Source organism: Labrus mixtus, chromosome 24 (assembly GCF_963584025.1).
Source record: "Labrus mixtus chromosome 24, fLabMix1.1, whole genome shotgun sequence".
NCBI lineage: Eukaryota > Metazoa > Chordata > Actinopteri > Labriformes > Labridae > Labrus > Labrus mixtus.
In genome coordinates, this window is record NC_083635.1 from 3,960,406 (window position 1) to 3,973,594 (window position 13,189).

At 44.2% G+C, this 13,189-nt stretch overlaps 1 long non-coding RNA gene across 1 annotated transcript in view; it reads right to left on the reverse strand.

The window, feature by feature from the left end:
- Positions 1-12,739, reverse strand: part of LOC132959261 (uncharacterized) — a 102,956-nt gene extending 90,217 nt beyond the window's left edge. Inside the window, exon 1 of the long non-coding RNA XR_009666957.1 lies at positions 12,545-12,739. This is a non-coding gene — a long non-coding RNA (uncharacterized LOC132959261). The remainder of the gene's footprint in view (positions 1-12,544) is intronic.
- Positions 12,740-13,189: the final 450 nt, after the last annotated feature.

Below are 13,189 nucleotides of genomic sequence, written 5' to 3' on the forward strand. Positions count from 1 at the left end.
ACAAAACAGAAGTGATCACATGGAAAATGATTCATCTTGGTTTTTTTTAAAATAAATATTACATGTAAGCTATGAATGTGCACCCACCAGAAAAAGGAGAGCCAAAAGACAACATTAATAAAAAATAGGTATTTGTTGATGTTTAAAACACTGAAAAGAAAGCGATTTGTGGAGGTGGACAGTTGGGATGGATTAGCCAATGCACTGACCTGAGTTCAACTCCAGAGGCATGCAAAGGAGTTTGTAAATTTGGATTTTTGTGTGAAAATATTTCTTATTGAACAAAAGTTCAAATGTCCTTTAGTGAATGTTTGATTTGCCAAACCAAAGTTTGGTTCGACTTCGGAAAACTTTTTCCTACCAAAAGATAACTTGGCCCCAACATCCGCTTGCTACAACAGAAGTCCTGAGATATCGTCCATCAAACAGAGTTAGGTGAAATATGTTCCAATATTGCAATAGGGAAGTCTGACAGGATAAGAGATCCTGACGTTAATGAGGCTGTAGGTGGTGGTTAGACACACTCTCATACTGTACTCTTTGTTGTTCTCCAGAGAGAAAAAGCAAGTGCATTAACTTCAATGCAACAACTACTGCTGCTTTCTACTGCTTATCCCTTTAGGACACTGTAGGTAAACTAAATCTTCAATGTTTACTTGGTTAAAGTCAGCCGGGTACATTGTCACCAGTGGCCATGGCTTCTTTCAGCATCAGGTACATCTGAGTGGTCTGCAAGATCTGAGGCATCAGGAAGGCCACTAGACGAGGGGATAAGAGGGGAATCAATGCAAGCCTCTTTAAGGTTCCTTGGCTGTGCAGCTGCTAGCATTTACCTGCGTGGGAGAGAAAGACTGAGGTAACCCACTGCTGAAGGCTTCTCTTAGGCTCACACCCTGAGGCTCTCCAATTACGCCGCAAAAAGTCGGAATATCTGTCAGAACCAATCAGAGCGCAGCCCAGAAACAGGAACATGGCAAGCATTCATTTGTTTGCGAGGCAAACACTCGCCATGCTCTTAGCACTGAATCAATGTTTGATTTATTAATGTGTGTTTGCAGGTCCGAGTGCTGCTGTGCTATTTTATGAAAATGTCCCCCCCCCCCCCCCGCTTGCAATGAAATAGAGGTTTTAGTTGTAGGGCTGCAGTAATTGGTTACTTCATAATCAAGTAATCTATCAATTATTCTGGCGATTAATCGCGTAATCTGCTAATTAATTCTGCATGGTCAGTCTTCTCTTTTCATTAATTCATGAGCAATAGTTACATACAAAAGAGAAAATAAGACAAGCCTCTTGTTGGCGGTCAATGTAGCTTGCCCACCGATGAGCTCTTTTCCCTAACTCCATTATGAATAATTAAAAACATTAGCTTAAAATCTACGTATAGCGTATTTGTGCGCTGTATAGTAGCCCAGATTTAAATGTATTTCTTTACATTGTGCCATGAAGTTTTTGGTGAAGGACAAAAAGGGAAGTGTGAAATGAACACAAGGGATGCTTCTTCAAGATGATGATTCCTGCATCCCTTTCCCCCCCCCCCCCCGACTCCCCTTTCCTCTCCCTCGCCCTTTTACTCCATCTTCTTCTTCTTCTTCAGGATTGGCTTTGGAGTGAGGCCGTCCAGCCATATGCTCGGCGCTCTCCGTCTTCTCGAACCACTTTGTCACTCCCTGCGGTTCCGAGGTAGACTTTGAAAGTGATGTCGCGCAATGCAAAACACCCGGAGAAGGTGGGCCGGCAGCAGACAATGATTAATACTGCTTTCAGCCATTTCCTTGAAGGGAACCGAGGCGTCATTACATCGCAGTAGAATTACTTATGCTTAAGAGAGGAGAGTGAGGGGGGAGTAAGCAGCACCATAATTCTTTGAATCGCCATATACGGATGTTTTTTTAATTAAAATCTTTAGTGAAAACACATTATTCACAACCTTGGATTGTATGGGTAAAACTTATACCTTATGCATCAGGGGAAAGTGTTTCGACTTTGTCACTTTCTCAGAAGACTCATCTTGATTTCCATGCCCGTTCCTCCAAGGTTGTTTTGCATCTTCCATTCATGTTTAAAGTGATAAATGATAAGATTAAGTCTACGTACTTTTCTTTACTTTAGGCCTTAAAGAAGTAGGGACGCAACAAATGTTTGGGATTTAGGATTTGGAGGGTTTGTTGGGGAAAGTCGGAGTGTGCCTGTGCATTTAATAGAATTGAAATAAAGTTTGTATCACTGAATGTCTGGCAGTGTCTAACTACACTGCCTCGCCAATTTGACCTTGGTCTTAATAACCTGCTAATATGTGAGGTCATAGTGAGTCAGCGTCCGTAACAGAGGCCTCATCAGGACAAATAAAGTATAATGATACAGGTTTGCTCAAGGCGTCCTGTGAATCACATCTTCTGTGGGAGGTGGGAAGGTGCTGGAGGGAATACTTCAGGGAGTATATTCAAATATTTAAGTGTGTTTGTCTTGATGTTAGTGGTGCATATTGGTGGTTATAAAGTTGTAATACTGGAGGGACTCTACTAGATTTCAACTAGATGAACATATTTGCATTAAATTGATTGAAGTAAAATGGTTACAGGAAAATCAACGATCAGTGTAGTTACTAAGAGGAAAGTAGCTGTAATTGTCCTTTAACTACTTTTAGAGGATAAAAAAAGAGAAGAGATTGAAGTTATGAATGGCTGCTTCTTGGGAGTAATGAGTAATATAATTTTCTAAAGACTGCTGAGTAATGCATTATGACGGCTCTCACTTAGTCATGACTCACAGTCTCGCTTACACACACACACACTTGTCTAGGAAGAGCTTTACACACTTAATAAAACTACTGTCCTATCATTAAGCAATTTATCCGAACAAATTAGAAGCTTCACGTATCCAACAGATGAAATCTCAGCTAGTATCAGCCATGCAAATTCAACTAATGCAGTCCATACTCCATTACACATATCATTACAAACCCCTGCCCCACTTCAAAACCCCCGCTACCAATAATCAATCTCTTCATGTTGGGGAATAAAATGCAAAGGGTTGAATTAACAAGCAGGCGTGACAGGCTGATTATTGATTTAATGTCAGCTGCTGGCTGGCACATACATCTCTGAGGCACGGCACACTATTAAAACGTCCTAACTAGGGTAATTGCATTAGACACCTTTTTATACCACTTTGTGCGGCTAATCGGCATGTAATAAGGAGAGGGAAAAGACAGGAGCTGAGTGATTCGCTGAGTCAGTGGCTGTGTGGTGTCATGTCTGGAGGTGGAAGTTAAAAGGGAAGAGCGGAGAAACTGGAGAAAGATGACAGGAGAAACGTCTTTCCTACGAGAGAGGAAAATGTGGCATTAACTCCCAAATGTCGCTGCTGTTTGAATACTATAGCTTCATTTCTATGGGGACCGCCATAAAGAGAATATGATAGCGCCAAGTGACTAACTTTGAGGAACAATTGATTGGGAAACAGCAGGGCTTTGTCCAAACGTCGAAGAATGACAGCAGCACATCAAGCTCACTTATCAACACGTTGTATGTTCAGTCAAGAAAGATGTCACAGCAGTAAATTGTGTATTCACATGGGGTAATGTTTTAGGCTATTTGGCCCCAAGCTAGTTCTAAAAAGTAGTTATAGTTGTATCCTCATCCAAATCTCAGCAAGACAAATAATTGGCATATTTTCCCACATTCTCCAACTATTGCTTTTATAATATCCTTCAGCAGTAGATGTGGAAAATGCTTCTTTTTCTTTAAGCGTGTGATAAACCTTCAAAAAGGCCTGCAGCAACAAGCCCAGTATTTCACTCCTGGGGTCGACTCCCAAAAGTGAAATCTCCTTCAGCCTGACCGCGCTCCCTGCCAGCACCACTTCCTGTTGCTCTCTGAATGAAGATGTGAAACTTTCATTATGGACCCCCGTCAATGAGGCCTGCGAAAGGGGGAGACGGGAAAGGGGAGAAGGAGAGACAAGAGCGGGGTGGCCAGGTGCCAGGTGCTCCCTGTGACGGGACACCCCATCGCCACGGAGACGTGGGTCAAGGGGCATGTAGAGGGGAGGGGGGGGGGGGGGGGGAGGGCACGCGCTCCGAGCAGCAGGGCGGCCGGGCTTTGGCATGAATTACCCGCCCGCTGAGCCGCTGTTTTGGGCCCACTGGAGGAGAGGTCACGTACTCAGTGGCCCTCAAACGCACACACAGGCCTCTCTCAGCGACAACAACAAGGCTCTGTGTGCGGCCGGCTAGTCACAACAGCTATTCTGCATTTAGCACAGAAACACACACATACACACACACAGACGCTAGGAGGGGATGAATTATGTCAGCTTCATTGGTCAAACAGGACGTCTCAATGCGCAGCAGGGCACTAAACACAAATTATTCTCACTAGAATGCTTTTAATATCAAAGAGGACAGACACAATCAGTGGCTGGACTTCCATTTAGAGCATCCCACAGCGCCGTGTGGTGCCACATAAGGTACCTTGTCCAGAGAGCACCTGGACACAACACTTGAGGGTACACAACAGGAAACTGTACTCACTGTACTGTGTCCTTGTTAAGTAAACATTTATATTTAGATGTTTATTCAGCGGATCTTTTAAGAGAGAAATTGTGGTAGCGTTTGTTTAATCGTACTGTCGTCAAGTTTTCAACAGCATAAGGGAGGCCGTCCAAATCATTTCTTCGGGCGTACAGTTTGACTTGTAAACGGAAAATAAGCTGAGACTTTCAGTGTAAGTATAAATTAAGTTCCTGTTCGGTGTCTATTTAAAAAAAAAAAAAAAAAGGCCCGTCAATCCTGCGACAGCCACTTTATATGTTGCAGACGTAAACACATTTGCACAGGAATATTCCAGCAAAACAGACCTAGGTTAAGTACAAAGACCTACTGTATTTTAGTTGCTGAAAGTCCTCTAAGCTGAGGGGATCTTAGGACATGAAAGCAGATGAATAACCTCAGGAATAAAAATCTACATGAAGTTGAACTGCACCTATGCAATCAGGAAATGATTGTATATTTTGCTCATACAATTTATTTGGGTCTTAAGACTGCATTTAACAAAGTCATTGTCAAGGTTGTTTTTTTTTTTTTTTTTTTAGGTGAAACCTTCAAATGTTTTCACCACGACCAACTTGCAAAAAAGCATTGTTACATAATGAATCAGGATTATTCCAAGTCAAAGGCGACTAAACAGGAAAATAGATTAAAATAAAAAGCTTGTCCTACACAAAAACTAAACATACCTTCCAAAACTGGAATATTCAGTTCTGGCTCACAAAGTCGAACAGCGAGCTAAAAGATTCGACCTTTACTGTAATTTAGCAACTTGTGCTTGGTAACAACAGTGGGTCACTGAACCTCCTCCTCAGCATGACTCGGCTGCTAAACTAGAGGATTGTTTTTCCACCAAAAGTACGTGATGATCCCACTCTGGCGGAGGAGTGCTGGAGAGAAACAGAGAAGCCATGCTGCTCTGTGCTAAACTGAATCAAAGGCCAGAGGCTGCTGCTGGATGTGTGCCTTCATCATCCGACAACCTAAGAGAGCGACTCATTCATTCAATCTTCTCCTACACACCTCCGAGACCTCCACACACACCTCGCAGTGTAATGAATCAAACACTCCCGGCCCAGGGAAACACAAACCCTCTGCATAAACACACATGTGCACGTCACTGTAATTGAGACGAAAGTTTGCAGAAAAAGTTTATGACTCATTTTTTTTTGAAAGCGGAGCGCTGTGTTAGCGTTAGCATGTGGCTGCGCGAGAGTGGCGCGTTGGCGTTTCCTTTTCGTTTCTAATCAACAACTGCATTCCTTATTATCGCAGTAATGACAACTGAATCAGTCTCACACGGATTCATTTGTAAAAGCAAAAATAATTAAGACAAAAGGTCCTGACAAATCAGAAAGACAACGAAGTATGATGCGTGACAGTTCCCCCCCCCCCCCCCCCCACGTCCTCCCGCGGTGATGCGGGCCCTGTCCTTTGTGTCATGACTAGTCGCGCGGCGGCATTAATCAGAGCGTCGTCCTATCTTATTAGGCTGAGCTGCGAGATGATAGGGCGGCTGCAGGTCTTTAATCAAGGTTAGAATAATCTGTGATGCTAGCTGATTAAAGACCTGATCATCAGCAACATATTGTCGCTTCCTAATCATCCAAATAAACAGAGAGCGACCTGCCCTCAGCCCCGTCTGAAATTACATGATACACACAAACACACACATAAATGCCTTAACTCACACACTGTTAGATTAAAAACACAAGCTTGGGCATCTTCACATGCGCACACTCAGATATCTGCAGCATGCAGCACTTTCACATCAAATGCTTCTAATGCAAATACCACATTTTAAAAGGCCTCTTTTGAAATTCTCTGCCTCTCAGCGATTGAGAAATGAATACATCACAAAGTAAGAAAGCACAACTTGAAAGACATCCATCAAGACAGCAGATAAACAACGAAACGGCACCTCTCAAGTCGATGATAACCTCAACTTCTTTTTAATCTACTTTCATGTGCTTTGTCTCTCTCTTTTTTTTTTATTTACTCCCACTCCTTATATTCCACCTCTCAAAGAGGTGATCCTCTCCTTCTTCCCTCTCCTTTCTCCTCCCTCTCTTCCAGGAGCTCATTACCTCGGGACCGAGTCTCGGCTGTTTTCAACACAGAGAAAATTATAACACGAACCAGCGACGGCACTCGTTAGCAGACTTGTCAATCATCGGCGCTGGGCAAAGGGTGGGGGGGGATGGGGGAGAGCGAGAGAAGCAATCGGCAGCGGGGGTCAGCGATGAAGATGTTCATTCTCTATTCATCCATCACATCTTCCGGGAAATCAATTTACGGCGCGTCAACGTCACAGTTCCTCGACAACAGCAGAGATATGAAAGAGGAAGGAAACAAGTTCTGAGGAGAAGACAGATCAGAGTGGTGAGATCCTTTTAGATACAATCTAATAAACGTCACTCATCCTGATATTTTCTTTTCTCTCACCTGCAGGTTACCTGAAACCGTTTTCCTCCACTGGAAATTACTTAATAACTTGAAATATCTTGAAAAAACAGCTAAGGGCTACCCATGGCTTACTAGTTATTCATATGTTTATCCTCCTCCTACTGTAACTTACTAACCCTTCATCACACTTTCTGTCCCTTTTTTGTGTCCTGTATACTTTCACATTCTCTTCAGGGAGGGGTCAGATGACGCTGCCTGTGTCGCGTTAATGTAGTTGTTGCCGTTTCGCAGGTGTCAGCGCCACAGTTCATTAGCGCGCTCGGTTTTCCAGGAACACCTGAAGAAAGAGACAGGTGGGATGGAAAGAAGGAGGCATTGGGAAAGTAATTGGCCAGCCTCGCGCTGACACCGTCCACGTTAGTCGACTACAGATGAAAACGCGCCTTTGAGCGTCGGTTCTGCGCCGGACATGGCGGGCTTCGTGAAAACCTGAAGTTTGAGGTGAGAAGAGGGAAATGACAGGACGGTGAGCCAGTTTGTTTGAGACGGTAGTGTGTATTTGAGGAAGAGGAGGGGAGGGGGGCTTTCATTCCAGGAGATGTCATGCTGTTTGAGCAAACGCTTCTCAATGAAGGCCGTCCACCGCCTGCTGCCGGCGCCGCCACCCCTGCTGCACCCAGCCAGCCTCGTGCCAATGCCTCCGACGCGGCGGCGGCGGCGGCTCGCCAGTGCCAGGAGCCTGCCTGCCCCCTTCATCTCAGCAGAGCAGATGTCACTCAATTGCCCTCCACCTCCACCCCTCACCACCTCCCCTCTGCCACCCTAACAGGCAGCAGAGCCGGCGTGCCAAGCAGGCGACACCCGACGTGTGAAGTGAGAGAGGGGGAGGAGGGGGGGGGGGGGGGGGGGGGGGGGGGTGGGTGGCGGTTGCATCGATAGGAGGGCGAAGGAGGAGGGAGCGTTGTAGATTTTTCGCACCCCCTCTGCCCCCGAGCCACCCACTTACCTACCTCTCTCCCCTCTTTCCTGCACATGCCACATGAATAGTCTAGCCCCCCCCCCCACCCCCCCTCCTTTCCTGTAAAAAGAGACACACTTTCCCCTCTTTCTCCCGAGATGACACCCCCTGCAGGCCTTGGAATATTCTAATTCTGTTTCCCAACTCTTATTATGTGTGGAGTGTGTGACATGTGAATTGTAATTAGTCGCTCTGGGGTGAGCAGAGAGCAAAACCCCCCACCTCCAAAAAAACAGACCCCCAAAAAAAATAACACTGGAGGGCAAATAGTACCCCATTCAATTTAACCCCCAAGTCACCACCTTGTGCTCCTGTCGCCGCCTTTGATTTTCCAACATAGGTGTATACGCGCTCTTTGTTTCCGCTTCCGGCGCTGATCCGATTCCTTCCATTCAAATCTGTATGGTACTGGAGCAAATCTTCTTCACATTGTCTTGGATATTATCTGCAAGGGAGGCCGGTATCAATAACCCTGCAGCCTCCCATCAGCTGTTACAAAGGGCCCGGGCGATAGGGGCTAGCTGTAGGGATGGAAGATAATGGTATCGAGGTGGTATTTAAATCTCAGCGAACCATGGCAGCTCAAGTAATTAGCGGATGGGATCCATACTGGGGGCGCTAAGCAGAGCTAATGCTACCCTGGGCTCTGCTGCTGGAGCAAAATTAGCAGTATGGGAATGTTAAGAGCTATCACACGGATTATCTAGGCTACTTCTGCCACTCAATCTCTCTGTCTTTTTTTGATCGACACAGAAAGAGGAGGTAAGGAGGGGGAATTCAAGGGACAGAAGGAGGGAGGGGATTTTAATTTCACCGCAGTGTCAGAAAAGCCAGCCGAGGCCCTGTCTTTCCATTGAGGCTTCATTAGGACGAACAATGGACTTCCCTGCCATCTAATTAGACGGGGTTAATGAGGAGAGGAGGGCAGCGGCGGATCCCCACCGTGCACGCTGTGTCAGGGGCGGGGGAGGTGGTCAAGGGGCCTCGGGGGCAAGAGGGGAGGGTCAAACCATAACCATCTTGTGAATTAATGCTCATTTGAGACGTTTACAAGGTAATGTGTTAGGACTAACCATACTTCCTCTTTAAAAGGGATGTAAATTCCCTCTTAACCTAAATCTATTTCACTTTACTCAGTTGGAGAATGGAGGTAAATGGTTGACGAACGTAATGTTTTTATCTTCATTCGGGTCAGAACTCGGCGCATGTTTCATTACAATCTTTCAGTTTTCATGTTTGAGGAAAAATAAGCAACTAGTGGAAAACAGTGAAAACCTTTAAAGGTGGATATCAGCAAGCATGTCCTAATGTTTCTCTAAAACATGCAGCAATCTCCTCACAACTCGTAAAAAAGGAAAACGAAGCATCGTGAAGTTTCCCTCTGTGTCATTGCCAAGAGTTACTCTCCATTTCTGTTCCAGCTGTACTGTACCTTTAAGTGAACACTCAGCCCGTCATTAAAGTCTGCATTCCGCATCCTCCATCCCTCAAGGTTTTTGAAACTCACAGGCAAAAGTAGCTCAACAAACGTCATCAGATTGAAAAACGGATGGCTACGAGATGGACAAAGTCCTTTCCGCCCCCCCCACCATGTTTAAAGGATTGCTAACATGCTATTTGCAGGACGTACTAGATATAATAACATCCCAATACAAGCACGGTTTGAACTGTCCTTGTGCTTAAAATTTAACAAACATGCTGCAATGATTTCTACCAATGCTCATGGATTCAATCTTCATGTACTGCATGTTTAGAACGAACTGTCGATTCCCTCATTTGACGACAGTTTGGGGTCTTTCTTGATTCTATTTCATGTTTGGAGAAACATTCCTCCAGTGTTTCTTTTTACTGATCCCATTAAAAAAGGGTTCGAGGATTTCTTTTAATGCCTGAATGGAGGGTCTAAGGACATGCACTGTTTTGTGGCGTTTGTGATATTTGACTGTAAAAGTAAAAAAAGAAAGAGTTGACCTCCGTGCAGAGACAAAAACTGATTTTTGAATCAGTTAAGTGCCGGTTCAGAAGCACTTTTTCTCCTCAAATACTAAGAAAGACAACGTCTCAACTTTTCTACACTCAAACCAGTTGAGTTTTTTGTTTACCATTCCTTTGTTGCACTTTTAATCACGTACTCACAGAAAGGTGAGAAGAAGAGATCCCAACAGACATGGAACCCCCAGAGGTAAAAAAAAAAAAAGTTCAGATGATCAACAAACTGGAATCAGCTCGTTAACAACAACAGAGTCAGAAACAACAACACAACACGCAGCGTGTGATGTTGCTCACTATTAAGAATGCAGCTAATTAATCAGCTAGGTGTTAGCTAGCAGAGCAGAGGTGTCATTAGAGATGTGCCAGACGAGGGAATAGGTGTATGTATGGATAATGGCAGTTAACAAGCTGGTGTTGAGAAACAAAGAGTGACAGATAGTTTAGCAATCCTAATTTCTGTTAAAATGTACGGCAGTGAAAGTAAGAAGATGCTATCATTTGTATGAAATAGTCAAGAAAAGAGGAAGTGGAGAAGCCAGTCTTAGTAATTAGTAATGTTTGTTTTTTACAAAGAAAAAAAGATTAGCGTCTGTAAAGAGAAATGAAAAAGAACAACATGTCTATGTGTGTCGAATGAGGTCATAAATTAAACACTTTTGTTCCCCAGTCAGCTTCCATGGTCAAATAGGGAAGGTATGCTTCTTATCTGCCTTAGCTTAGACTAGCTAGCTAACCTGCGTTCCACTAGTCACAACCGTACCTTTGCTGCAATGTGGTGAGTCAATAAGTCAGACTGCTTACCTTGTAGCGTGGATAGGGGTGGTTCTTGCGTTGATCGTTTTCTTCGGCTAGAAGAATAAGAAAATAATTTCAGTATTGTGAAGTGGTGACACTGTACAAAGTAGCCCCAACTGAGCTAGTTAGTCTAGGTAATATTTAAAGTTACAGGTAGCTATAGACACAGCGATATAGGTCGCTAGTCAGCTCACCTTTTGGGCCTTATAGCGCGTTTGCTATGACGTACAATTAGCTTTACAAAGAAGATGCTTTTTTTGGTTTCGAAATATCACAGAAAGAACGTCTAGAAGCCACTTTTAGATGTGTTGTTGTTTTCATACACTGTACACTGAACAATTTTAACCATTACCCTTCAGAAAAAAAAAAATTGGGCTTTAATGGCACCTACATGATAAAAACATGCAGGTCGCACTTTGTTGAGCTGCTAGCTAGCTGTACCACTTTCCAAATGAGACGCTAGCCCGTGTATGGATATTATTTTTGAACTGCGTTAAAAACAATGCTATGAGAGATTACTCCTGCAGTCACAGAGCCCATGGTCGAGTTTCTACACACACAGATGGAGGTAATATCTAGTAATGTGTGGGTCATGGTGTGGAGTAATGACCATAATCACAGAAGCTGTTAGGCTAATTTCAGATAGATTTTATGCAGCCATTGTAACCAAAAAGCCTTTTTATTTTACAATACCCAGAGACACAGATAGAAGTCTTTATATTCTACAATTTACAGAGCCTCAGTCTCTGCTCCTTTCATTCCCCATTGAAATGACGCTGCTGAAACTGACATGCGCGAGCAAAATGTTAATCAAACAAACCCATTTCTCCTCAACAGCTAAACCAAACAAACGGGCCTCAACTTTCCCATTCAAGTCAGAATGACAGCGTAACACAACACAACACAACAGCGGCGAACGCAGCGTTCTTTATTCAGGGAACGTCAGCCGCGTGCTATTCTGTTGAAAATATCAACTTCAGATGTTGAGGGGAGGAAGAAAAAGACGGGCGTTTTGTCTGCCTTTGTTGGTTCGGGCTTGATATGCCGCGTGAGCCTTTCAAGCCATTTGTTAGACTCAATTTCTTCCTCTGTTACATCTGCAGATTACGTTTCAAGCAAACAACCGGCAACATGAAGGCACAGCAGCGCTATTACGGTGAGAGAATGACAACTTGCATAGGTAGAGAGCAGGAGGAGAGGGGAGGAAATACAAGAAAAGGATGAGAAAAAAAAAAAAGAGTTGATGTAAAGTAGGCGAAGGAAGATTGGAAAGAGGCGGAGATAGAAGTGATGAGATTCTGCAGTGATGGGATGTATACGTGTGTATTGTAAATGCTTGCATGCAGGTTATGCAAATAAAAGCGCTTTGATTCTCTGGCCTTAAACATCGTCTCCCTCTTGTTGTTTCCTCTCCCTCTTGGTTTTGTGTCTCCCTTTCATTTTGTTCTTAAAACAATACATAAACTTGAAACCGGTTTCTAACTTTTAAGCATATAGCCTGAGGTGCTCGGATGCTCCAAGAGCACCCATAGAGCCTGTTTTAGGTGGAACCTAAATGTTGAGGGCTGAAGATCACTGACATTCAAAAGGTGAGTTCATGGGAATGAAAGCAGCGAGAATGAGTCCACTTTAAGGTTTTTATTAGCACAGGTTTTTTCCTTAATTTGTCAAGTGGTTCTTACTGTTTCGGAGACAAAATATGACAACTAATGATTGGCCTCGTTAACAAAATAATGTTCAAACAAACATAATCACTGAAGTAATTTACTCAAACAATAACTCACATGTGGACGCACTCGACAAAGAAAGGTGGAACAGGTCTTGTCCTTTGGAGAGCAAACAGAGCAATTAGCTCTCCTTCTCTTTATGGGAGACCTGATTTGGGGATCTCACTCACCTGTGGCTGATTGCTGCAGCCAGCACAGGTGATTCTTGTTGCTCCTAATTGAGCTCAGGGAATCAAGCCAGGCATGACATCTCGACAGAGCCCGATGCGGCAGCAGAGCATCTTTGAAGGGTTAACTGAACCCAAGTTTCGGCTAAAGTGCATCTACCCTGAATTTCAAAAAATGCCTTCAAACCGTTAATAATAAAGCAATCCATCAATGAATTTAGCTATTAGACACTTTAGCGACAAAAATGTGGTGGGAAGTCGAGGGCTCTCCTCCTCCAGAGTCTTCTTTGGACCACGACCAAGGGCGGTCCAGAGCCGTGTCAGTTTGAAGCGTTTGAGACATTCGATGCAGAAGACGTGGAGGGGAAGGAGATGATGGTAGACGCTGCGTGATGGGACGATGAGACGATGGTAGACGCTGCGTGATGAGACGATGAGATGATGGTAGACGCTGCGTGATGAGACGACGAGACGATGGTAGACGCTGCGTGATGAGACGATGGTAGACGCTGCGTGATGAGACGATGAGATGATG